This window comes from Saimiri boliviensis, chromosome 12 (genome assembly GCF_048565385.1).
Source record: "Saimiri boliviensis isolate mSaiBol1 chromosome 12, mSaiBol1.pri, whole genome shotgun sequence".
NCBI lineage: Eukaryota > Metazoa > Chordata > Mammalia > Primates > Cebidae > Saimiri > Saimiri boliviensis.
Genome location: NC_133460.1, coordinates 36,638,994 through 36,665,221, shown reverse-complemented (window position 1 = coordinate 36,665,221; position 26,228 = coordinate 36,638,994). Strand labels below are relative to the sequence as shown.

At 46.6% G+C, this 26,228-nt stretch overlaps 1 protein-coding gene and 1 long non-coding RNA gene across 3 annotated transcripts in view; both read right to left on the bottom strand.

Moving 5' to 3' along the window:
* Positions 1-26,228, bottom strand: part of XYLT1 (xylosyltransferase 1) — a 382,463-nt gene that overhangs the window by 319,184 nt on the left and 37,051 nt on the right. The gene's annotated exons all lie outside the window — the stretch shown is intronic.
* LOC141580571 (uncharacterized) overlaps positions 6,984-26,228 on the bottom strand; it is a 55,871-nt gene continuing 36,626 nt past the window's right edge. Inside the window, exon 2 of the long non-coding RNA XR_012512815.1 lies at positions 6,984-26,228. This exon is cut by the window's right edge and continues 23,172 nt beyond it. This is a non-coding gene — a long non-coding RNA (uncharacterized LOC141580571).

Here is a 26,228-nt window from a genome sequence, read left to right as displayed (position 1 = left end):
GTCTCCCCGAGGGTTCCTGTGAATCACCATCTGGGAACCAGTAAACTCCCCCGTGGGGCCTAAACTAGACTAAGTTGGCTTCCATCACTCACAGCCAGAAGAGTTCTGCCTAAGAAATTGGGAAAGAGAGCAGAGAAGACAAGAAGCAGGTTTGGGAAGGTTGCAGGGAGCGGATGAGTCATCTGTTCATCTGGAAGGCAGATGGGAAGACACGACACGTGGAGACCAGGAGGCCCTGGGGAAGAGACGCTGGGTTCGCTCCAACCTTCCTCAGTAGGCCTCAAAAGCTGGGGGTCAAAAGGGACCATAAGGCCCATTTAAATAAGGAGGAAGATGCCAAACAGTTAAAGCATTCATTCAAAAAAAAAAAAAAAAAAAAGAGAGAGAGAGAGAACAAGCGGCCATTTCTTCTCCTTGTTACTCAATGTTCCTTCAACAAATTATTCTGTGTACTTAGAATATACGAGGCCCTGGGCTGGGTGTGGTATGCAACAGGAAAAATCAAACATAAGAACACAGTATGTCTCTTCCACAGGGTCATACGGTCTTTCGAAAGTCACCCTTTTAATTTTCAACCTTTTACTGCTTCCTTTATTTTTATTTATTTGTAAGACGGAGTCTCACTCTGTCACCCAGGCTGGAGTGCAGTGGTACAATCTCGGCTCACTGAAACCTCCGCATCCCGAGTTCAAGGGATTCTCCTGCCTCAGCCTCCCAAGTAGTTGGGATTACAGATGCCTCCCACCATGACCAGCTAACTTTTTTATTTTTAGCAGAGACGGGATTTCACCATGTGGGCCAGAGTGGTCTCGAACTCCTGATCTCTGGTGATCCTCCCACCTCAGCCTCCCAAGTGGTGTGTGTGTGTGTGTGTGTGTGTGTGTGTGTGTGTATAAAATGGGTATAACACAGAGTTCCTTTTAAGGAATAAGTGATATTTTGCTTTCCAAAGTATCTGCTAAGCCCAGTGACATATGCTTGGTTAGCAATCACTAAGTGTGGACTCATTATAAATCCTCTATATATTTTAGAGAGATGGGGTCTTGCTGTATTGCCCAGTCTGGACATGCATTCCCAGGCTCAAGTGATCCTCCTGCCTCAGCCTTCCATGTGCTGGGATTATAGGCATGAGACGCCAGTACCCAGTCTCTTTTTTTTTTTTTTTTTTATTTCTCTGCCTGCTCCCCACCCATCTGTGGGACCCCTACTGAAATAACCACTACATGGTGTTCGGGGAAGAGTACGGCCTTGGGATTCAGGCAGGTCTGCGTTCTAACCCAGCTCTTCTACTTTCTGGCGATGTGCTCCTAAGCAAGTAACTTGGCCTCTCCTGTGGCTTAGATGTGTGTCCCCTCCAGGCCTCATGTTGAAATTTGATCCCTAGTATCAGAGGTGGGGCCTAATGGGAGATGTTTGGGTCTTAGGGGTGGATCCCTCATGAATAGATTAACACCCTCCCTCTATAAGTTCTACAAAAGTTGGATGTTGACAAACAGCCTGGCCTTCCCCTCTGTCTCTCTTGCTTTATCTCTTGCCTGTAATTTCTGCACATGCCAACTCCCCTTCACCTTCCACGGTGAGTGAAGCTGCCTGAGGCCCTCGCCAGATGAAGACGCGTAATCTTGAACTTACCAGCCATCAGAATCACTAACCAAATAATTTTTTTAAAAATAAATTATCCAGGAGTTGGTGGCAGTGGCTCATGCCTGTAATCCCAGCACTTTGGGAGGACAAGGCAGGCGGATCACCTGAGGTCAGGAGTTTGAGGCCAGCCTAACCAACAAGGAGAAAACCCATCTCTACTAAAAATACAAAAAATTAGCCAGGCCTGGTGGTTCGTGCCTGTAATCCCAGCTACTTGGGACGCTAAGGAAGGAGAATTGCTTGAACCAAGGAGGCAGAGGTTGTGGTGGGCCGAGACTGCACCATTGCACTCCAGCTTGAGCAACAAGAGCAAAACTCCATCTCAAAAAAAAAAAAAAAAAAATCCAGCATCAGGTATTCCTTTATAGTAACACAAAACATACTATGATAGCCTCTCAGAGCTTCAACCACTTGCCCTGTAAAATGGGTACAACACAGAGTTCTTTTTAAGGAATAAATGTTTTGCTTTTCAAAGTGCATGCTAAGCCCAGTGACACAGGCTTGGTAAGCAATCACGGAGTGTGAACATATCATAAATTCTCATGAAATCTCAGCACCAAAGTCCTGGGAATGTCACAGCACGGAGTGTGAACATATCATAAATTCTCATGAAATCTCAGCACCAAAGTCCTGGGAATGTCAGCTTTCTCATGGTTCGGACTCACTCCTGAGTTTCATGCTTGGATACTCACAGTTGCTCACTCATAAATTTCCTGACTAGTTACCCAATATTCCGGAAAATTCCCTCTAGTATACTGAAAACTCATTGCCTGGCACCACAATATCCTTGGTTGATGTGTTTCTAGCCACTAAAAGAATAACAAGCGTTAAGATATTGGTGGGGGTGGCATCAGAGGGACTTTGTGTGACATTCCCAGGTCTGTTCTGAGCGCAGAGGCCAGATTTAGACAGCACTGAGAACCCAAATGAGGCTCCTGAAACTGGGCCAAACAACGTGGCCATAATGACACATGTCAAAACTGGAGAAGGCCTTAGTCAGGGGAAAAAAGATGCCAATTACAAAGACCTTCTTCAGAGCCACCTTCTAAAAGTGAACAGAAACAGCAGGAAGCTGCCAAAGTGTACCAGGACCTCCTCCTTCGAAGCTAGAAAGAGTAACAGGTCAACCTCCAACTTGCAATTTAGTTCTATTTTGAAGTTTACTGGAAAGCATAAAACAAGAAGGGATTTGAGAGAGTCTGGCGGTCTGAAGGGTGGGAGGAATTGAAATATACACATCAAACCTAAGAACACAAAAGTCCTTGCAGCTTGGACCTGCTATTTCTCGACAGTTCCTCAAGGTTTCTTACGCACAAGCCAATCAGCGGTGATGAGCCTATTTCAGCAGTAATATGCATAACACTGATCTTGAACCACAGCTACCTTCCTAGTTCTGTCAGGAGAAAAGATGGAGGTAGTCACACATTTGAAAAAGAAAGTTCATTAACATTACTCAATTGGTTTTAAAGTATCGAGACACCCGTTTGTTTGTTTGTTTGTTTGATGGAGTTTCACTCTGTTGCTCAGGCTGGAGTGCAGTGGTGGGATCTCCGCTCACTGCAACCTCTGCCTACTGGGTTCACGCGATTCTCCTGCCTCAGCCTCCCAAGTAGCTGGGACTACAGGTGCCTGCCACCACATCCGGCTAATTTTTGTATTTTTAGTAGGGACGGGGTTTCACTGTATTGGCCAGGCTGGTCTCAAACTACTGATCTCAAGTGATCTGCCCGCCTTGGCCTCCCAAAGTGCTGGGATTACAGGTGTCAGGCACCACGCCCAGCTGAGACACATTTTTAGGCTGTGTGTAAGACAGAGTTTTATGGTGGCCAACAACAGACTCCAATGCTGCCCATTTCAGGTATAAAAGGAATCTCCTAAATGATGTCAAATGATGTGTAGGATGCTTGGGACAAACAAAGCCAAACGTGGAGGCTCTGCTGTGGGAGATCACGTCCCAACCACACAGGCAGTGACCAGCACAGTCCCTCCCCCTGCTGCTACTGAGTTCACACTGCCACCCCCAGGCACAGACCCAAAACCTGACCGCTGCTGGCTGCTGATTCCGCCAGAATAGATTCTGTACCAGGCCGGTTTTCCCCACACAACTTAATCTTTCAGGAAATCCAAACAAAGGTGTATTAGAGCCATAAGCGCACAAAGAGAAAAGCAGGGACACGAAGCTTTGACTCTCCAATGCGTGTTGTATTTATTTTCACGCTGCGGATAAAGACATACCCGAGACTGGGCAATCTACAAAAGAAAGAGCTTTATTAGACTCACAGTTCCGTGTGGCCGGAGAGGCCTCGCAATCGTGGCAGAAGATGCAAAGCACATCTCAACATGGCGGCAGAAAAGAGAAGAGTGAGCTCGTGTGGCAAACTCCCCTTTTCCCATCGGGTCTCATGCGACTCATTCACTGTCATGAGAACGGCATAGGAAAGGCCCGCCCCCGTAATTCAATCACCTCCCACCAGCTTCCTCCCACAATACCTGGGAACTGTGGGAGTTTCAATTCAAGATGAGATTTGAGTGGGGACACAGCCAAACCATATTACTTGTCATTACTTTTTTTTTTTTTTTTGAGATGGAGTCTCACTCTGTGGCCCAGGATGGAGTGCAATGGCATGATCTCGGCTCACTGCAACCTCCGCCCCCTGGGTTCAAGTGATTCTCCTGCCTCAACATCCCTAGTAGCTCAAATGACAGGCATGCATCACCACGCCGGCTAATTTTGTACTTTTAGGAGAGATGGGGTTTCACCATGTTGGCTGTGCTTGTCTCGGGCTCCTGAACTCAAGTGATCTGTCAGCTTCAGCCTCCCAAAGTGCTGGGATTACAGGAGTGAGCCAGCACACTGGGAAACCTATCATTACTTTCATTAGCACTGGGCTTCTTGCATATTTTACAGATGGCTGTCAAAGTTTTAATAAACGAGTGCGTTAACATAACCAGCAGTAAAGAATCTGGGCCCTAGAACCTGCCTGCCTGGGTCTGAACCCTGCTCCACAGCCCTTACTTGCTGGGAGACTTTGGGAAAATTATTCAGCTCCCATCCGAGAATATTATTCATAACAGCACCCACCTCATGGGCCAGTAGCGAAACTTACAGACGTTAATTTACAACAAGCACTGAACACAGTACTTGTAATATGAGATTGCACAAAAGTATCAGTTGCTGTTGTCGATGTTGATAATAAAAGCTAAAATGACATTATAACCCCCTTCACACTGGTAGTTTTTTCATAAGCTGCCATTGAAGCAAAGAGCTACCTACTTAATGCAATTTGCTCCCTAATTAATTCTATCCAAATTGTACTGTATTGTGTCATTCTGCTAGGAATGCTGGTATTATCACCTTGGACTGCTAAAAAAAATGCCCAGTCACTAAAAAAATTGCTTAGATGGTATTCCCTGTCATGTCGCCCAATGAATAGGCAGTTTATTACTTTTTGAAGAGGTCTTTTGGCTGTGACAATGAGGCCTCGTAACACTGAAATCAGAAAAATCACTTCCAAACAGCAGCTGAAAACACCCCTTGGTGGTCTCTGAGTTTGGAGGTCACTGATCAGGAGGGTGACTTTTCTGGGGCCTCTGATCTCTTAATAGCTGCAGTTCAACAAGAGCAGCTGTGGTACATTCAGCTTCACCTTCATTGTGGGACAGCAACCAAATGCCTACCTGTTTTTGAACCACGGTCAGGGGCTCCGGAAACGGTTCAAGAAGAAACTTCGGTGCCCCGAAGGCCTCTCATGAGCAAGAGAGTCACCTTATTGACTTTGATGGACACAGTTAATTCAGGTGCTAACTCACAAAACCCACTTCTGACTCACAGTCTGGCTCTCAATCAGCAGGGGCCCGGAGGCCTAAGGTAAAAAGGATGTTTCCTTTCTGTGGGCACATTTTCAGAAAGCCAATTTAAACTTCTTGGTGCAGTAAGACGGGGGATAAAAGGGGGAACAAGATCTTCCCCAATGCAATATTCATGTTTTAATTAGCAGGTGTCCAAAACCTCTTATCTTGTATCAACTTGACTTGAAGGGCATGTGTAAGAAGTATACCCACAAGCCCTTATCTGAGCCTCAAAATGCCCCCCAGAAATGCTCTGCACAGCTCCTGGAGTTGAAGATCCATGTCCTGGCGGTGTGGAGTTCGCATCCTCACGGCCACTGTGCAGCCCAGGTCCATGGGCACCATTCACACGGGAAACTATGTGAACAGCACCCCTGGGGGTACACAGGGAAGAACCTGGCACAGGGCACCAGGTCCCCATGAGAGGGTCCTGGTGCACACACATGCACACAAACACACAAATCCCACACACACACCAAGAATTCCAGAATTCTAGGCTTAACTCAGGCTAGACTCTACCACATTCTTCATTGTGTAGTTAAGAGGCAAAAATAAAAGACTCACGTAAACAGATTAAATACCGTGGCAACAAAATTCAAGCCAAACACCAAGGATTGGGGGAAAAAAAAACAGTCTTACTTTGAAGCATTTGGGGGCGTGGCAGTGGAGAAGTAAAGAGGCAAAGAGGCTCTGAAGATTCTAAGACATCAAAGTTACTTTCCTGATTTCCCAATGGAAACAGGACCGTCTCATACACTAGGTCATCCGCCATCTTGGAAGGCAGTCTAACGATGGAGTCCCAAGGAGACCGAATGGAGATTGACTCTCCCCAACGAGGAATACTGCAACGGGAGTGTATCTACAGCTACCATGCTTAATCACTTTCCAAGATACTTTCCTGATGGCAGCACTGCTGGGGAGAATCAGGGAAGGATGTATAACTGGTCAAATCCTGAACCTGATTTGCAGTCCAGCCCATGTTCACAACGTTCCCATCTGCTAAGCACTCACTCTGACTTCTGCAACCAACATAGGCCAAGTGTGGTTGGAGAGAGAATACATACAGCCACATTCCCCACCTTTTTTCCTTGACACCAGTCCAGACCACAAGCTGGATGAGGTCAAAAACTATGTCTCATTTCTCGCCATTGTATGCTCAGTGCTCAGGCTAGTGCCTGACACAGTAGGCAGTCAGTGAATATAGCCCAAAGAGAGGTACAGCCCCAGTCACCTTATTTGTGCTTCCTGGACCTGGCACTCCTAAAAGAAGTGACGTATCTAATGATGGTATGCAGGCATGCTTCAATGCCACACATGTCTGCACTTAGGGTACACTGGGCTGGCTTCACACCCTTCTAGGACTCTAAGCAGTCACACTGACTGCCCACACATGAGCCAGGAAGGGGGTTGTTCTGTGTTTTCATAGATAATGTATTTGTATATCTGCCATCCATTCACAGGGCTAGTTTATGCTTTCTTATTTTCTGTCATCATTTTTTTTTTTTTTTTGAGACAGGGTCTCACTCTGTCACCCAGGCTGGAATACAGTGGTGCAATTCTGGCTCACTGCAGCCTCAACCTCAACCTCTCGTGTTCAGTTGACCTCAGTGTTCGGAGTAGCTGGGGACTACATGTGCTCACCACCGTGCCTGGCTAATTTTGGTATTTTGTGTAGAGATGGGATTTCCCCATGTTGCTCACGCTGGTCTTGAACTCCTGTGCTTAAGCCATCCGCTCGCCTCAGCCTCCCAAAGTGCTGAGATGACTCATTTTCTGTATTGTAGATGCTCTGGCATTAGGGGTCTCATAGACCTGGGAAAACACTTCCCCTTCCAGTTGTAGCACAGGCTTAGAGACAGCAAACGGCTCAACCAGGAGCAAGCCTCTCATATGCAAACCAACCAACCCAGAGTCCGTAGGCCCCCCTCCGCCATCACCTTATCTAAGTGTCACACACGGCAAGCCAATTTGCCCCTGCCCTCAACCATGCTGGGGCCAGGTACCAGGCAGCTAGAGCCCCCTCTAGAGCTCAAAGCCCTCCTGAAATTATTCAAACGGCTCAGTCCTGAACTATTTGCCCTGCCTTGCCTAAACTTTCCTGTGGAAACCCCAGTACAGGTTCCGGCCTCGACTTTCTCCTCACTCCTGTCTTCTGCCTCCAGACCTAAAAAACCAAGGCCTTCTGCTGTGGCCCTGCAGGCGTGCTGCGCCTCTTGTTTCTAGGGAAATTAAGTCAGACTAAACTTTTCTTTCAAGGGCACTGACCTCGCTGTGTTATCACCCAGACACCTTTATTTATTTATTTATTTTTATTTATTTAATGGGCTTTATTTATTCGTATACTTATTTTTTAGAGACAGGGTCTGGCTCCATCGCCCAGGCCGGAGTGCAGTGGCATGATCATAGCTCACCGCAGCCTCGATCTCCTGGGCTCCAGCAATCCTCCAGCCTTAGCCTCTGGAGTAGCTGGGACCACAGGTGCACACCACTATGCCTGGCTGTCAGACATCTTCATAAATTAAGACCTAAGCACAAAACAGGACGGACCTGTGAAGGGGTCGCCCCGCCTTGCTTTCTCTGCTTCCTCCCACACTCGATTCGGCACCCACAGGAAGTCCTGACACACGTAATGAGAAATGAGAAAAAGAACATTTCTTCTGCAAAGGGAGCTAAAAAACAAGTCTTAGTGGAGTGGTGCGTGTCGCTGCGGAGCTGGGCGGCCTGGGTTTGCTTGAAGGTCACCCCAGCTACCACCTACTCACTGCGTGTGCCGGCCCAGGCCCTCTCCACCCTACACTGCCGTTTGCTTGGCTATAGAACGGGGGTCAGGACAACGCAAGCTGCTATGTGATGAAGGCGCATGAATACACAACGGTGAGCACTGTGCGGATGGACGTTGACCACGACGATTCCTCACTCTGCCTTCTCCAAGGGAGTCAGAACTCCAGACCCCCTGCAGAGAAAAACAATCACACCCTTCATTCAACACTTCCTGTGTGTCTGACACACCGCACACACAACCCAGGAGATAAACACCAAAAATCATCCTCACAGAGGGTGGGACGATCATCATTCCCATGTTGCAGAAGGGAAAGCTGAGGTTCAGAGAGGTTAAGCAGGCTTCCTCCAAATCACAAAGCTGGAATTGGTGTGTACGGCCAGGATTTCTGACTCCAAAGACTCTCTTCTCACCCTACTTTCAGTCTCCCCCATTTCTCACCACCCCACTGCAACACATATATTGAGTGCCTACTGCATGCCAAGAGCTGGTGCAGGAGCTGAGAACACAGCAGAGAGCAACACTGCTAGAGTTCAAGTCTTTAAGAATCCTACAGGCCAGCGGGAAAGAAGTCATTGAGGGGTAAGCTCAGAAATAAATGGAGGCAGGGTGCAGTGGCTGACACCTGTCATTCCCCCACTGTGGGAGGCTAAGGCGGGCAGATCGCCTGAGCTCAGGAGTTCAAGACCATCCTGGGTGACACGGTGAAACCCTGTTTCTACTAAAAAATACAAAAACTTAGCCGGGTGTGGTGGCATGTGCCTGTAGTCCAAGCTACTCAGGAGGCTGACGCAGAGACTCACTTGAGCCCAGGAGGCAGAGGTTGCAGTGGGCCAAGATCACAACACTGCACTCCAGCTTGGGCTACAGAGTGAGACTCTATCTCAAAAATAATAAATAAATAAACAAACAAATAAATAGAGAATTGCAGATGGGGATGAGAGCTATGGAGGAAAAGCAGAAGTTGCCGTGGTGAGAGGGAATACGAGATTCCATCTAAAACCTGGGATCACAGATCAGGAATCAGAGACAGCTTCTGTTGGGAAGAACATTCTGGAGGGAAGAGCAAGTGTGAAGGTCCCCAGACGAGACAGGGCTGAGTATGTTTGAGGAACTACCAGAAAGCCAGCATAGCAGCGGCACAGTGACCAGAGAAAAGTGGATGATGAGAGAGCAGCAGGGGTCCAAGCTCGACTCTCCTGACGGACTGCGTGGGCCGGATCACTGTTTGCTGTGGTGCTCTCCTGCACTCCATAGGGTAGGATGTTTAGTGGCACCCCATGGCAAAACCTGCCCTGTCCTGCCAACCAAAAATGTCTCCCGACATTGCCAGCTATGTGCCCCACACCCCTGCTGGGATAGACTGTGAGACTCCACCGTGATGCTGTTTCCACACCAAAAAGAAGCTTGTGTTTGTGGACTAGACACCGCCTTACCACAACCTTGTTAGTGGAGAAGATGGGCTGTACTCGTTTGGGGGATTATTTGGGGAAAACTGTCACCTCCCTAGCTCAGCAGACTGTGAGCTCCCTAAGAAAAGCCCTGCATCCTGGTGCCTCGTACAGGGCCCGAGACTCGAAAGCACAGAGGGTACCTGGGAGGGACTGAGAAAGGAGGGGACGGCGGGATCCAGGGGGCACATCCCTATCACAATCAGCCTGTGTGGCTAGAAGGCTGCCACACACATCAGCAGATTCTGGCTTTGAAAATGACCGGCTGCGTGTGGTGGCTCATGCCTGTAATCCCAGCACTTTGGGAAACTGAGGTGGGCAGATCACCTGAGGTCGAGAGTTTGAGGCTAGGCTGACCAACATGGAGAAATCCTGTCTCTACTAAAAATACAAAAAATAGTTGGGCATGGTGGTGCATGCCTGTGATCCCAGCTACTTTGGAAGCTGAGGCAGGAGAATCGCTTGAATCCAGGAGGCGGAGGTTGCAGTGAGCCAAGATCACACCATTGCACTCCAGCCTGGGCTACAAGAGCTAAACTCAGTCTCAAAAAAGAAAAAAGAAAAAGAAAATGACCCTGGAGGAGCTGCGGCCAGAGGCATGTCAGCAGCCTCTACCCTCCCCAGCTCCTGGAATGCTAGAATTTAGATTCTGAGTTCTGCGGGACAGCAGGACAGATTTAAGGAATTCTCAGCTGCTGCCTCCACCAGAGATTGCCAGGGGCACACATCAGCACTGTGATGAAACATCTCTTTGAACAAGGAAGTGAGAGTGAAGATGTGCGTTAACTACGTGGGATGTAGGGGGAGGAGAAAGCCATGCAAATGAGCATGGACAGCCAGCAGAGACGTTTAGTCTTGGTGCTGCTAGAGTACCCGCAAGTGCGAGTGAGGTGGCTGGTGTTACTTTAATAATCGAATATCCAGGCAAGGGTTTAGATCTGTCTTGGGCCCTTTACAAGTCCCTGGACTACACTTAACACTTTGGGAAGACTTTATGGATAGCTAGCAAGTCTGAAGGCGTAACTTGCAAGCTCACTCTTGACCCTGGAGAAAGGAGGTCATGAGTAAGATAGGGACACTTATCTTACTCAAAAGAGGTCAGGTGACATGCTTTTTTCACTGACTAACCAGCCATTTCCAGGAGAAAAGAAAGTATCACTGTGCAATGCTCTACTGACTTTCTCTTAATTTATCCTCACAACAGCCTTGCATAGTAAGTATTATCCTATTTTACACAGGAGAAAAATGAAGTTTCGGAGCTTGGGAAATTTGGTCTTCATTATTCAGCTACTAACCCTTGGCTTACACCACAATCCTCTCATTCTCTCGGCTCCGGTCCAGGTTGAGAACCTTTTGCAGTCCTGCCCCAGGACCCTTGGCACAGTTTCCTGGGCCTGGATTACTCAGACCACCCTTCTTCACCTGGTTAATGCTACTTAACCTTCCCATCCCTGCTTACTCATCTCCCAGAGCCTCCTCTGGGCTTTTTCCAGACCAAACTACTCTATTAAAATCTCTCTTAGCATCAGGACTGCTGCTTCGGCAGTAGGACTCGTCGAAGTTGCAATTTAACAAAGAAGCCAGCGTGTGCTAGTTCACCACCGTCAGCATATGTGTCGGATTCAAGATGCCCGCAAATTATTTGACGTGCCCTTCATTGAAAGGTAGGGTCTTATTCCCCCCGTCTTGAAGCCAAGGTGGCCTTAGTGACTCAGCTGACCAATAGCATGCAGTGAAAGTAACGTTCTGGGAATTCCAAACCTCAATTAATAACAGACATACCTTTGTAGCTCCTGCGTGACCTCTTAGAATATGCACTCTGATCCCAGCCACCATGTGCCAAGAAGCCCAAGCCATACAGGATAGACCACGTCTGATGCAGCCAATAGCCCCAGCTGAGCTCCCAACCAACAACCATCACCAATTGCCAGGCTTGTGCATGAGACGCCTTGGGCATCCACCAGAGCCAAACCTTGAGATGATCACAGCCCAGCCCATACATGTCTGTAACACACGCAGAAATCCAAGAAAAAACCATCCGGCCAGGTCTAGTCAACACACAAAAGACTTGAGAGACAATACTAAAGCATTGTTTTAGCCATTAAGTTATGGAACTATTTATTACTCAGCAAATAGATGATCAGAACCCTGTAACATCCAGTATAATGAACAGTGGTTCAGCTTATGCACACCTTAGGCAGAAGCTAGGACTAGATGCTTAATAAATGTATTATTTATGGATTAGACAAAGAATTTAGTGTGTGAAAAATTAAGGTGGAGGCGGGATTTATGCCAGGTTATATCACTCCCAAGGTCCACCTCTCTTTTCTTTTTAAGCATAATCTAATGCTCCCTTAAAAACAATAACTCAATGATAGGCAGCTATCTTAAAAAAACAAAAACAACAACAACAAAAAAACAATAGCATCGTTTTATTTCCAGCCTATCATATTTGCTGCAGGTTTGGGAGGAAGAATACAATATTCAGACTGAACCATGTCACAACAAAATGGCAGCTTTGGTTGCTTGTCATGCCTGAAAGAAGTTCAGTTAAAAAAAATAAATAAGTAGCTTGAGACTGGGTGTGGTGACTCATGCCTATAATCCCAGCACTTTGGGATGCCATGATGGGTAGATCACTTAAGCCTAGGAATCTGAGACCAGCCTGGGCAATAAAAACCCTGTTTCTACAAAAAATACGAAAATTAGCCAACCATGGTAGTGAATGCCTGTAATCCCAGCTAGTCAGGAGTCTGAGGTGGGAAGATCGCTTGAGCCCAGGAGGTTGAGGCTGAAGAGAGCCATGATGGTACCCCTGTACTCCCGTCTAAGCGACAGAGCAAGATCCTGTCACAAAGATCAAAGACAAAAGATAGGTTGCTCTTATGTCATTACACTCATTGACATAGCACAGGGGTCTCGATGCCCCCTATGCAGTTACAGCATGAGCGCTGTTACAGACAATATGTAAATGCATGGTTACAGCTATGTTCCAATAAAGCTTTATTTACAAAAACAGGCAGTGGGCCAGATTTGGCCATCTCTGGTACACAGCATAATACAGTGATCTTTCAATTTAGCAGTAACCACACAGTTTGTAAACTCAATGAAACAGGTAACGCCTTCAACTGAAATGACTCTCGATACTTAATTCTGCATTTGAGACAACATCTTTCACTGCACCATCACATGCTGAAGTGGGTTCAGATGCCAAAAATGTAAGAAAAAGTTACAGTAGAACAAAACAAAAAAAACCCACTTTTTATAGGAAAAAGTTAATCCACTGACCTCTTTTTCCTTCTGAAAATGGAAAGAGAGGGAGCCTGCTTCCTTTGATTTGAGTATGGAATGACGTTGGCTAGTTCATGAAGGCAACAACATTCCATGAGACAGGAGTTAAGAAACCACAGGGTCATTCATAGCAAGAACTTCCCCTCATAGGCCCTCCAAGAACTATTTGTTGACAAATAACGAATCTAAAATCCATTGGAATGAGAGTAATCCACTCATACTGTTAGCCCATTCAGTAGGGCTCAATGACTGGGTAAAGTTTATTCAAAGCAGCAAAATATCATCTAATGGCTTACTCTTTTGTCTTTGTAAGATCAAGCCTTTCATTTTATAAAATGCTACCCATGAGAGCCAAAACTAGCAAAAATAATTAATGTATGTATAAACCACAAGTGCCCAGATTATAGTTTGTGCCCAAACCCTAGTTAATTCTAGAGTTATACAATTAAGTTTGTAAATTTTGTATTTTGAAGAAATTATACATCCTATACATTTCATTTTTAAATAGGCCAGGAAGTAATGGCCAATGTTAATTCTTAGGCAACAGAAATGTGCGACACTAATTGTTATTAGCAATAATGGCTCAATAGGTAAAGAACTTCTGAAGTCACAAAGCAATTTTTTAAAACACTATTGCTTTGTTTCATTCCTAGAAGAGTCCCAGGGTTAGGTAAAATAGATGTAATTATTTTTCATTTTATACGTGAATAAAGAGAGACGCAGGGTAAGTACCCGCTCATCGTCATAGCTAAAAAGTAGCCAGGACCAGGTCGCACACCAAGCCTTCTCATATCTGCAACACATCAAGAGAACAGGGTAACTCCTCTCCAGATATAATTAATAGACAACATCTCTTCCTATTATTCTTTGTGAAGTTTAGCACTATCGAAAAAAAAAAAAGTGCTGGGCTAATTATTCAGATCTTTTCACTAAGGGTGCAAATGTTCTTTCTATTGAATGTATGTGCATGTCATTTGTTACAGCACATTTTTAAAGGCAGACTAATGTCCAACAATGACCCCAGGGCTTTGCTCTGAAGAAAATTCCAACCAAAAAAACATCCATTTACTGTCTGAATGTGTCTCCATTTCAGCAACTGAATCTTTGTAGCTGGACTCCATGAGACACACTTCAGACTTATAATGTTAGGACGGAAGATGAGTTGGTCCAAGCTAGAACCTCTTGTCTTTGAGCCCACACCAACCACCAAACATGAGTCAACCATTCCTGCACCATCACAGATATGCATGTATTAATATCGTCTTTCCTTCCCACACAGCTGTGCCTTGTACAGAAACTACCTTCACTCTGCAAGCTTCTTTACCTTATTAGAGCAATCTTTCGGCTCAATCATAGGACTCCATGAAGAAGCCATGGAAAATTAAGACTCAAACATATAAATTGATCTTTGGAGAACATGCCTTCGCTCTGTCTGTCATTATTCTCTTTATGAGATTCTAAGGGAGTCCATGGTAGAAGAATCACTATGAGGCTCCTGAAAAATCTCTGCCAATTAAGGAGCGACAGACCGCATTTTCCAAAGATGACTGCAGCTCTATTTCTTGTCCCATATGCTCTTCTGCAGGGTGACTTTGCCATCCCCATCCTTTCAAGAGGTGGGACTTATTTTTCCCGTCCTTAGAATCTGGACAGGCCCTGTGACTGCTTTGAGCAACAGAATATGGCAAGAGTGATGCTGTGCCAGTCTTAAAGGTAGCCCTTAACTTTCTGGCAGCTTCCACCTTCCTGCCTGTTGGAGGCCAGCCACCACATCAGAAGTGACACTACCCTGAGGCCATCCAGCTGTGAGAAAATCAAGCCACAGGAAGATGCTTGATGCTACATGGAGAGAAACACAGAGAGGGGTCAAGGAGGAACAAAGCACCAGACAGAAGGATTAGAAAAGTCTTAGAAGAGGATCCTCCAGCCCCAGTGGACACCACATGAAGCCAAGACAAACCTCCCAGCAGAGCCCTTCCTAAGGCCTGCCTTGGCCTTCCAAGGTCCTGGGATTACGGGCATGAGCCACTGTGCTCGGCCTCATAGATATTTTTTATTGAAACACAAATTAGATCTTTTTGGGGGACACTGCAAATAGTTGTATGATTTGTGGACCACGAAGCGGCAAGTAGGGGCTGACCAACCAGTGCTTTGCTCACCAAGCCCTGCAAAGGTGACCATGTAAGTGCTTACCCAGAGGGACACCTTCTCTGGTCTTGCTAAGAGGGTGGCTTTTTTTTATTTTTGTGACAGAGTTTTACTATTGTCGCCCAGGCTAGAGCGCAATGGCACGATGCCGGCTCACTGCAACCTCCGCCTCCAAGGTTCAAGCAATTCTTCTGCCTCAGCCTTGCAAGCAACTGGGATGACAGGTGTGCGCCACCATGCCTGGCTAATTTTTTGTACTTTTGCAGAGATGGAGTTTCACCATGTTAGCCAGGCTGGTCTCGACCTCCTGACCTCAGGTGGTCCACCCACCTCAGCCTCCCAAAGTATTGGGATTACAGGCGTGACCCACCGCGCCCAGCAAGAGGGTGACTTTTTTAGCCCTGCAAAGTTCTTATGCAGACTAACAGTACATCCGACCACAGTCATCCAAACGTGGGACCTTCAGTGACGATGATCTAAGAGTTGGATGGAACAACGTGATTACCGCTGCCAAATGCAGTTTCTTCTTCCCTGTTACTATCCTGGTCACCTGCCTGGGCTTGACAACTTTATCTGGTCCCTTCCTCTTTTGCCCCAAGCTGTCACTCTTAAACTGGGGTGGGTGCTTTCACTGCTCAGGGGCATCACCCATCTCAGCAGGCCTCACCAGCTGTGCCTGTTGTTTGACCCTGTGTGAAACTGCCCCAACACAGAATCAGCTCTGCACTGGGCCAACACTGCCTCACTTCGGGGGCAGCTGAGTCTCCTCGCTGTGGCCTTCCAACACTGGCTGGCAGTAGGGCTCATTCAGAACCCACTAAGATGACTTTTTTCCTCCAGGACACTTCCATGAGGGCTGAATGCTAATCAGCCTGCGGTACAAAGGAGGGGCCCCTTGTCATTCTTAGGGTTGTTTAGTGGCTCGGTGGGGACAATCCCACATGCTCCCCCTAACCTCGCTTTCTGGGGCTTTTGTGCAGGAGTCAATGTTGATTGCTTTTATTTATTTATTTTTTTTAAGATGAAGTTTCACTCTTGTTGGCCAGGCTGGAGTGCAATGGCGTGGTATCAGGTCACTGCAACCTCCACCTCCCAGGTTCAAGGGATTCTCCTGCCTCAGCCTCCCAACTAGCTAGAATTACAGGCACCTGCCACAACACTCGGCTATTTTTTTGTATTTTTAGTAGAGGCAGGGTTTCACCATGTTGGCCAAGCTGGTCTTGAACTCCTGATCTCAGGTGATCTACCCACTTCAGCCTCCCAAAGGGCTGGGATTACAGGAGTGACCCACTGCCCCTGGCCAGAGACTACTGTTATTTCATGGGATGACTACAGGCTCATCATGCTATTGCACTGGTGCCCCAAGAACAACTGTCACCGTATAAGCAAGTCCTACAGCAAAATCCATGAGAACCTACAGGATAGTGGCCGAAGCCATCTCTGCCTCCCAAGAAGGGGCAGGAAGTCTTACCGGCCTCAGTCTAACCATTTATGCCTGTTCTTACAAGCTCTTAACCTGTCCTTCCAAACCAGGAGACACTTGGTCATCATCCACCCTTTACTTCCTCTGAAAAGCCAATACACGTAACTTGGGCTTTAAAACCCAAAAAGATCCGTGTTCCCATCCAGACTCTGCCACTTCTCAGCTGTGTGAAATTGGGTGACTGTCTAAACTGCTCTATTTCCCCACCTGTCAAATGAAAGCAAGAACAGCTTCTAGCAACACTGAGAGAACGGAACAAGATAAGGCCAAGTACGGGACTAATGGCACACACAAGTTATTCCATGTGATTCACGAACAGCCTTTTATGACAAATTCCAACAGTTACGTGTTTATGCTGATGTATTAGAAGAAGACGGGCTTCATGAATATCATGATTTTATGGACGTTGAGGCTAAGTAAAAAGTGAGTGGATGTAAAGAAAGACATGAAGTAAACCATTACTGGGGAGTGTTCTGTGGATGCCGTAGAAACACCGAGAAAATAAGACACATGGACACACACCCCGACACTGTACCACATGGTAGGTGTAGACATCACCACCGCCCGGCACATTTTAAGTGCTGAATAAGCATCTCTTTCTCTCTCCTGTGACCTCTTGTAGCATCAGCCTCCACCCTTGAACTTGGCTCCAGCCCCATGAGGGTTTGGCCAAGGCTTAGAAGTTGGAGGTGGACTCCCTGCAGTCTTGGGGACGGCTCCCCCTGCCAGGGTGGTAAGGAGGAACAGTCTTCAGCTTTGCAGGTCATGATCTCCCTTGAAGCACCTCGTAAACAGTGGGGCTGGCTGGCCCACCTCAATAAAATTTTACTCGGTGATTGCAATTCCCTCCCCTTCCACAGCCAGATGCTGCCCTTTGCTGTGTGCTTAACTCCCCGCTGACAACTGATGGGATTTAGATGCATCGCAGGGTGAGACCCAGACGGCTGCTCATTAACATCGTCTATATATTTTAAGAGCCAAGAAACCATTTTTCTTGGACCTACCAATTATGTAGGACACCAGGTAGCTCCCTTCCAAATGTCGACCCACTCTAGATAGTGGAGACTAAATCAACCAAGACGACGTATTAGCCTTGGCCAGACCCATGGACGAAGAACGCTTACACTTCTAGGTAGCAATGTAAAATTTTGCTTCCCAGAAACCAAAGCGCACATTTAAATACATGGCACCCAAGCCCGTATTTCAGGAAAGGCCCTTTGTTCATTGTTCACAGGAAACCAATCCAATAACGTCCCCAGCTTCCTGCTGCTGTTCACTCCATCTGCTGCTACACCTGGGCTTATTTAGTCCATCCACCCTGAATGGCTTTTTCTCCCCCAGCATGCAGCCAGGCTGGTTCCTGCCTCCATGCCTTGCCCAGGCTGTTCCTTGGGTGCAGAATGGCCTTCCTGCCCCTTCCTGTCAACCAAAGAGCTTAAATACATCCTTCAAACTCAGCTCAGACAGCGCCTCCTCCAAGAAGCCACCTCTAACTTCTGGAGAGTTAATGTCCGGCCACCCTGTGCCACTTCCCACCTCATTGAGCACGTCATGTAGTACCACGACCTGCTTCCACGTCTATACGTGTATTTGGCCACAAGATCCGCTCCCAATGTTTTACATAAGTCAAGCAACAAAGTGAGCAATGCATATCTGGAAAATGAGTAAATTCAGGGATCCCATAAACGACAGTATCTATTTAACAAATATTCATGGAGCACATACTAAGTGCTAGGGGTTGAGGATACTACATTAAACAAGAAGAAAGGACAGATTCCTGTCCTCTTGGGGTTCATGTTCTAGATATGGGGAGAGAAAGTTACATACAAATAAACAAAATTACTTTAGATCATGATAACCTTATGAAAACAATAAAACGAGGCAACAGCATTACAGCCAGGCACAGTGGCTCACACCCGTAATCTCACCGTTTTGGGAGGCCAAGGCAGACGGATCACTTGAGGTCAGGAGTGGCAGACCAGCCTGGCCAACATGGTGAAACCCCACCTCTACTAAAAACACAGAAAGTAGCCAGGCATCGTGGTGCACACCTGTAATCCCAGCTACTCAGGAAGCTGAGGCATGAGAATAGCTTGAGCCCAGGAGGCAGAGGTTGCAGTGAGTTACCACACCACTGCACTCCAGCCTGGGTGACAGTGCGGGTGACACTCTATCTCAATCAATCAATCAAGGCAATAACATGAGCAGAGATAGGCAAACTTTGGCCAGTGAGTCAGATCCAGTCTACCACCTGCTTCTGTAAATAAAGTTTTATTGACACATAGCCAGGCCCACTAAGTTACCGCCTCTGACTGCTTTTGTGCAACAATAGCAGAGCTGAGTGGGTGTAACAGAGACCCTAAGGCCCATAAGCCTACATATTTCCTATTTGGCCCTTTAAGAAAACATTTGCAGACCTCTCGCATGGCTAAGGAGAGAGGAAAAACTTTAAGTAGGGTGGAAAGGGAAGGGCACTTTAAGAAGATGACAGCTGAGTGAAGACCAGAATGCTAAGAAGGTGTCAACCACGCAAAAAATAAAGTGTAAAGCGTCCCAGACAGAAGCAGGGGCAAGTGTAAGAGCCCTGAGGCAGGACAGAGACAGGGAAAAGGCAGTGTGGCCTGGGCATAATTAGGTGGTAAATGGTTTAAAGCCAGGCATCTTGGTAGGCGGAGCAGCCCACGTGATGTGGAACCTCACAAGCCGCCGTAAGGGCTTCCTGCTAACGCTCATGAATAATTCTGAAAGGCAGCCAAGCTGTCTGGGATTTGGGCAATAAGCGGTGAGATCACCTCCATGGAAGAGAAGGGGTGACAGTGCCACCATCATGGATAAGTCTAAAATGTTGACACTTGGCTCAAGAGTTCTTTGTCGCCATAAACGTCTCCAAGTCAAGCTCTGCTTTTTGTTGTCATTGGTTTTTTCTGAGACAGATGCTGGCTCTGCCACCCAGGCTGGAGTGCAGTGGCGTGATCTCAGCTCACTGCTGCCTCCCAGGCTTAAGCAGCCTTCCCACCTCAGCCTCCGGAGTAGCTGGGACTACGCGTGTGCACCACCGCACCTGGCTGATTTCTTATTTTTTGTAGAAACAGGCTCTCACTATGTTCTCCTTGTTGGTCTCAAACTCAAGTGATCCTCCCATCTTGGGCCCCCCAAAGTGCTGGGATGACAGGTGTAAACCACCGCACCCAGCTCTGCGTTTCCAGTGTGTTGCCCCAAAACCCCAACACAAGTTTGTTCCAACTGTGGACAGAAGATGCTTCTAGAACAGCTGAATCAGCATCCACATGTGTCCCACCACACTCTGATTGGTATATAAAAGACTGTTTTTTTTCTTACTTTCATGTTTTAAAAGGAAGCATTAGTTCACTTTAAAATCACAGGTTTAATATGCCAGTTACATACATTTCATTTAAATACAAAATAGCGTGTGTTTTTTTTTTGTTGTTTTTTTTTAAAGTTCACCTGTCTACCACTTAAAATCATCTCAGGGCACTCTGGGAAACAATTATTTACAGTTCCAATCTATAGGAACTTCATTAATTTCAATCCATACCCGACTCCTGACTACTGAACAGACAGGGTCTGAAGGGCCTTTTTCTTTTTCTGAGACCGTATCGCACTCTGTCGCCCAGGCTGGAGTGAAGTGGAGTGATCTCAGCTCACTGCAACCTCCACCTCCCAGGTTCAACCAATTCTCAGCCTCCGGAGTAGCCGCGATTACAGGCACGCACCACCGCACACAGCTAGTTTTTTGTATTTTTAGTAGAGACAGGGTTTCTCCATGTTGGCCAGGCTGGTCTTGAAATCCTGGTTTCAGGTGACCTGCCTGCCTTGGCCTCCCAAAGCGCTGGGATGAAAGGCGTGAGCCACTGTGTCAGGACTGGAGTCGCTTTTGACAGGGACAGTGAGGACAGAGGGCAGCTTGAGGATGCAGCACAAGCTCTGGAGGCACAGCTTACTCATACCTGACCCTGTTACTCTCCAGGTGTGTGCTCTTGGCGACATGAAATCCGAGAGCCTCAGATTCCTGTCTATAAAATGAGCCAGGCGGAGGGGCTGTTGAGAGAATTAAGGGATGCACCTGACTTGGCCCAGGACCTGACCCGTGCTAGATGCTCAATAAATGGTCAGAGCGCTGATGACAAAAGCAAGATCATTTATGGTCATAATGATGGTCATCAAATGTCCTTTGGTCTCTCCAAAAGTGCTAAAAGCATCTCTTGTCATCAGTGTGTCTGAGCTTTTGAGACATCTGCAGCCCCAGCCCACTCACAAACCGCTGTCCCCTTGCCCCCAGGGGTTTTCGGAAGCTTTCAGCAATGTGATAGTTTTCCACTGGGTTCACCAAACTAGGTCTCTTTTTTTCCCTTGCTTTCCTTTTATTTTTTTGTTTCCAAAAGGTTCCTGATTAACAATCTTTCAGAAGGGGAGGAGGAAAGAAATTACAGCAAATGTTCCTTTACTCTGGTCCCTGCTGGGCTGGGAGGCTGCTATTTCAGACTCAATCAGCTACCTGCAGGGTCAATGGATGAAATGCCTCCCCGTAGGGATCGAGAGGATGCAGCACCATTGGGAAGCTTCCACAGACCTGTGGCCTAAAAACCCCACTGCTCAAAAGACTCAGGGACCTCAAGCCTAAAGGGGATGGGAGCTCAAGTTCTTTAAGAAGCAGCCGTCTTTGAAAAGCAGCATTTCTCACTCTGCCTCTGCAGGGTGGAAAGGAGCAACGTGCATCCCCTGCAAAGAATTACATTCAAGTTGTGAGGATCAAACATCATCCTTAACTGGAGATAATCCGAAATTCACTTTGAAGCCCCCTCTGCCTGAGCAGGCTTAAGTCTCTAACTGCTTAATTCAAGAAATCATTAAAAGTGGTCTTTCTTCCCTTGGCACAAACAGAGTAAGGTGAGAGAGAGACAACCAAGAAACCTGTCGAGTTGCTCATGAGAAATGCGACAGCAATAAATTCACTGGCCCGAGAGAATTCTGCCGCAGGTTAACTCAACGGCGAGTGTGTTGCTCTCACCTCCAGGGACGGTGAAATTTTTAGTTCTTTTGTTCCAATCACCATCTCCCAGAAATGGCTACGTTACACTGCAGGGCCCCATGCCAAACAAAAGTGGCGGCTGGGGTGGTTACTTCTGTGTGCCAACTTGATTGGGCCATAGGATGCCCAAATTAAACATGACTTCTGGGTGTGTGTGTGTGAGAGAAGGTTTTGCTGGATGAGGTTAGCATTTGAGTTGGTGAACTCAGGAAAGTGAACTGCCCTTTCCAATATGGGTGGCCATCAGCCAGTCCATGGAGGGCCCACAAAGAGAAAGAGAAAGAAATTTACCCTTTTCCTGCCTCACTGCCTGGGCTGAGACATCCATCTCAACTTCTGCAGCCCTCAGACCTGGATTTACATGATTGGATCTCTTGGTTCTCAGACCCTAGTCCTGGGTCTGGGTTTCATGACCAGCTTTCCTGGGTCCTGGGTCTCCAACTTACAGACAGCAGAGGCAGGGACTTCCCAAACTCCATAATCATCGGAGCCAATTCCCATAATAAATATCTTTTTTTTTTTTTTTTTTTTTTGAGATAGAATCTTGCTCCATCACCCAGGCTGAAATGCAATGGTGCAATCTCGGCTCATTGCAACCTCTGCCTCCCAGGTTCAAGTGATTCTCCTGCCTCAGCCCCCCAAGTAGCTGGGATTACAGGTGCCCACCACCATGCCCAGCTAATTTTTGTATTTTTAGTAGAGACTTGGTTTCACCATGTTGGCTCTGCTGGTCTTGAATTCCTGACCTCAAGTGATCCGCCCGCCTCAGCCTCCCAAAGTGCTGGGATTATAATACACAGGTTGAGCATCCCTAATCCAATCATCCAAAATGCTCCAGAATCTAGAACATTCTGAGCACCCACATGATGCTCAAAGAAAACGCTCACTGGAGCATACTGGATTTCAGAATTTCAGATTACAGTAAGTAATCAACCAGTAAATATAATGCAAAATATCCCAAATCGGAAAAGTAAGTATAACGCAAAATATCCCAATCCAAAAAGCCTGAGAATGCACAAAGATTCCGGTCCCAAGCATTTTGGATAAGAGATACGTGGTTTCAGCCTACACATGGTTCAGTTTCTCTGGAGAACCTAACTGACACAGGTACCTTGTTCAAAAATTACAAATTTCAAGATGGCGGTAGCAGAACGTTAAAGCAAGGGCAGGGTCTTTTCGGGAGGGGCCCCCAATCTTGCCTGCTTCCCTTCCCAGGGTGCCTCCCATGCCGCCTCTCCCTGTATTTTCCCAACCTAACTGGACCCTATGATTTGACAAAGGAATTCCTTTTTTCCCATCCTAATTTGTCAATATCTATATATGGTCGTCCAGATTCACAATCCATAAACCCCCTCTCTTGCGAAAAATAAAATGACAAGAAAGAGCGCTTACCAGCCACGCTCAGGGATCCTCAAAACTTTTTAGTCTGTAGACCAGAACCCGAAGCTTGAGCTTTTCCAAATTTTCATTTTTTTTATTCTAAGAGATAGGATTCAAAGTAAAGTGGGGCTGAACAGCACTCATAACTTAGCTGAAAAAAGAACTGTGAAATGACCCAAAATGTATAATAAACGCAAAATAGGAAAGGCTAAATGAGACAAAGCTCGCAATTTAAGATATATATAAGTAAATAAATGTAAAACCATCTCCAGAGCAGAGGTGGGCCAGTGTGTCCTGTAAAGATCTAGGAACAAACATTTTTGGCTCTGCAGCCCATAAAGTCTGAGTGGCAGCTACCCAGATCTGCAGAGGAAGGTCGAGTAGCCACAGAAGCAATACATACGCGAATGGACATGGCTGCGTTTCAATAAAGCTTTATTTATAAAAACAGTGACCTCACTGGATGTGGCCCTCAAGGCCTTATTTTGCTGACCCACGGTCAAAACTTCACATGCACATCCATCGCCTGGGAGTCTTGTTAAAGTGCAAACTCTGACTCAGAAGATTGGGTGGGGCTGGAGATTCTGCATTCCTAACAAGTCCCCAGGGGATGCAGATGCCGCATGTCCAACGATCCCACTTTGAGAAGCAAAAGAGTATCATCCCCGGAAAAGAAAAGAAGGAAAATCTACCAAAGAACCCAAATTTAAGAAGCAGTTGGCAGAACGCAGCGTAGAAAAGTAATTTATTTTCTCATCACCAAGGAACAGAGTTATGCAATTGAAGTCTATCTTCAGAAGGGGAATACCATGTCATTGGCGATCAAGGATGGAGTTAACTATCATTATCAGAAAGCAAAATGCTACATCGTTTTTAAGCACCACTGTGCATTTTCTGGTGGCAGTTAACACCGACATACAGCAATCAATGCAGGTAAATGAATCCATTCGAAGGCAGGCCACGGATGGTAAATCACGTTGTCCAATAAAGTTGCTAAATTAGCAACAGCGTGACACAGAGCATTTTTTATGAAAGCGAATTCGTTTTGGAAGGAGATGGACTGCAGGGGCGTGTGGCTAGCAAGACTGGAGGGTGGAAGGGAGTGGGAGCCACGGCTGCAGATCCCTTTGGAGTCTGGAAGCTCTGAATTTTGCTGGGGCAGCTAATGTGAAAACTGATATAGAAGCTTTTCCTGTGTGTTACCAAGGCCCCAATGAGGGTCTGTTGCCCACAGGCAGGTACCGATGCTTGCATTTCACAGACAACAGTCTCTAATAAACCTCTTCACCATCTAGTTTATAATAAGATTAAAAATGGCTGGTTCTAGGTTGTGCACAGTGGCTTACACCTGTAATCCCAGCACACTAGGAGCCAGGGGCAGGCAGATCATGAGGTCAGGAGTTTTAAGACTAGCCTGGCCAACATGATGAAACCCCTCTACTAAAAATACAAAAATTAGCCAAGTGTGGTGGTGGGTACCTGTAATCCCAACTACTTGGGAGGCTGAGGCAGAGAACTGCTTGAACCCGGGAGGTGGAGGCTGCAGTGAGCAGAGACTGAACCACTGCACTCCAGCCCAGGCAACAGACCAACACTCCATCTCAAAACAAAAAACAAAACAAAATAGCGAGTTCCACCCAAACACTGCTCGCAGGAATGCAGAATGGCACAGACGCTTTGGAAGACAGATCAACAGTTTCTTTAAAAGCTAAAGATAAATTTGCCATGTGACCCAGGAATCCTGCTCCCAGGAATCCACCCAAGAGAAATGAAAACATATGTCCACACACAGACTTCTATGCAAATGTTCATAGCAGCACTATTCATAATAGCCAAAAAGCAGAAACAACCCCAGTGTCCGTCAACCAGTGAACTGGTAAATAACGCGAAGTACATCCTTGCAGTGGAACACTGTTCAGCAACATGTCACTACACGCATGGACCTCAACAACATCATGTGATGGCCAGTGCAAAAAAACCACATATTGCATGCTTCCATTTACATAAAATGTCCAGAATAGGCAGATCTATAGACAGCAGACTAGTGGCTGCCTGGGAACAGACTCCAGTCGGCATAAGGAGTCTTATTTGGGTTAGGAAAATGTCCTAAAACTACATTACGGTGTTGGTTACACAGCTCAGTAAATTTATTAAAAATTATTGCATGGAATCCTTGAAGTGTGTCAGTTTTACAATATGTAAATCATATCTCATTAAAGTCATTAAAAAAATAAGGTTCCCATTATATCTTTCCCTTTTCCATCATTCACCTCTCTAGTCCTTAAAGCACTTGGAGATCTTACAAACCGCAATAAACCCAAAGACATGCTGGTTGTTCTAGAGGAGGCTGAAGCAAGTCCTCCAGCCCAAGCAGATATGCTGGAGATGGCACATCAACTGTCCTGACAAAGGAAGAAAAAAAAATCACGCAGGGATCAGGTTTTTGACTTTTAGAGTGAACGCTGAATTCATCGGTGGTCAGAGCATCACTAGGGCAGAGGCGGGCAGTGCCCTCAAAGATGCCTCCAAGTCCAACCCAATCCCAGCCCGTGAGCTTCCAAAGACCTAAGCCCAGAGGAGAATGGGAATCAGGAGTGAGCGTAATGACGACAAAGGCCTAACCCATCAGCTGTGTTAGAAAAACGGAAGAGAAAGCTTGCTACATGGAGAGAGCCGCACTCACCTCACCCCACACTCAGCCACACCCAAAACTACCATACCCACGCGACAAGCCATTTCTTTTGAACCATGCTGTCACCCCGAGAAGAACTCTCTGAAGTCACACCCCAACGGCAGAAAAAATTCTCATGTGCTCGGAAGGAAATGAAAACTCTAGCGATAGGCTTGCGTCCAAACGGTGCAAGAAAATCTTAAGAAATTTTTAGCTATGGCAACATCCCCTTTTTTTTGGGAAAAACAGTATTCCCAGCAGATGGAGAGTCATTAAAAGTAAAGAAGCAGGGTCGGGAGGAGCTTCTTCGAATGGACCACAGTGTCTGCAGTGGCTATCTTCCCTTAACCCTCTTCTGAATCCGCCAACACGCATGATGGTAGCAGCCAGGTCAGGGTCAAAAGCAGAACTGGGAGATGGAAACTAGAACTTGGGACGGCCCATAAGTGGATGCAGCCATCACCCTGGTCATCTGGGTGCTG